This window comes from Mandrillus leucophaeus, unplaced genomic scaffold (genome assembly GCF_000951045.1).
Source record: "Mandrillus leucophaeus isolate KB7577 unplaced genomic scaffold, Mleu.le_1.0 Scaffold161, whole genome shotgun sequence".
Classification (NCBI taxonomy): Eukaryota; Metazoa; Chordata; class Mammalia; order Primates; family Cercopithecidae; genus Mandrillus; species Mandrillus leucophaeus.
Window position 1 is genome coordinate 34078 of NW_012101599.1, and position 1103 is coordinate 35180.

Genomic DNA, 1103 nt, shown 5'->3' on the forward strand with positions numbered 1-1103 from the left:
AGTTCGAGACTAGCCTGACCAACATGGAGAAACCCCGTCTCTACTAAAAATACAAAATTAGCCAGGTGTGGTGGCGCATGCCTGTAATCCCAGCTACTCGATAGACTGAGGCAGGAGAATCTCTTGAACCTGGGCGGCAGAGGCTGTGGTGAGCTAAGATCATGCCATTGCACTCCAGCCTGGGCAACAAGAGTGAAAGTCCATCTCAAAAAAAAAAAAAATCATTACAAAAAAGTTCAACTGAAGATTGGTGAAAGTTTTGAAAAATCCAAAATTACTGTTTGTCCTGAGGAAGAGCTCTTACATTGTAAACCTAAAGAGGGACAAACTTAAAGGGAGTGCCCCGTAATCTCATGAATCATATCCCTGATGGTGAGGAAGCAGATGCACCTGGAGTGTCTAACTCTGTAGTATTCCAGGCATTGCCTGAACGGAACAAGCCCATCTCACTCAGGTCTTTTCGTTGCATTTATACTCTGGGTCCCTCAAACACACTTGCAAGTCATCTTCTAAGCTTTATTCAAATGAAAATAAATCAGACTGTAAAAATTGTAACAAACCAGACATGTAGCCTGTTTCTCACAGAGATGAAGAAGAAAGAGAATTGTTGTAATGATACAGAAGTTGAAAAATTAAGGAACCCAGTAGTTATGATTGAAATGAAAGAAGACCAAGAGTTTGATATGCAAATGACAAGAAAATATAACCCAAAATACCACAGATTGGAAATTAGACATTAGGCATTGGCCTCAGTCTAGAAATCCAAAAAATCTTTTTGATTTGTGGTTTGCTCACTCCAAAGAATTGAAGCATGTGATGCAGATAGAAAGCCACAGTATTTCTGCTGTTACAGACACTTACAAAAACCGAAAACCAATACAGCACTTGTTCCACAAGCCACATGGAACTTAGAAGCTCTTCTAAAGCTTAGAAGATGACTGGCAAGTGTGTTTCAGGGACCCACATGTGACAGTCCCACCGCTAATATCTATAAAAGCATGAAACCCGAATTAGAAAATGTGAGTTATTCTCCACCACATAGTGACAGAACATCAAAAGCATATCTAGAAGAAGACTTACAGCAAGATATGCAAAGGCTTAAG

At 40.0% G+C, this 1103-nt stretch overlaps 1 protein-coding gene across 1 annotated transcript in view; it reads left to right on the forward strand.

Annotated features, from left to right (window-relative positions):
* The window catches only part of LOC105536610 (ankyrin repeat domain-containing protein 18B-like), a gene marked incomplete at its 5' end in the record, with an annotated part of 69017 nt that overhangs the window by 19240 nt on the left and 48674 nt on the right, over positions 1-1103 (forward strand). The gene's annotated exons all lie outside the window — the stretch shown is intronic.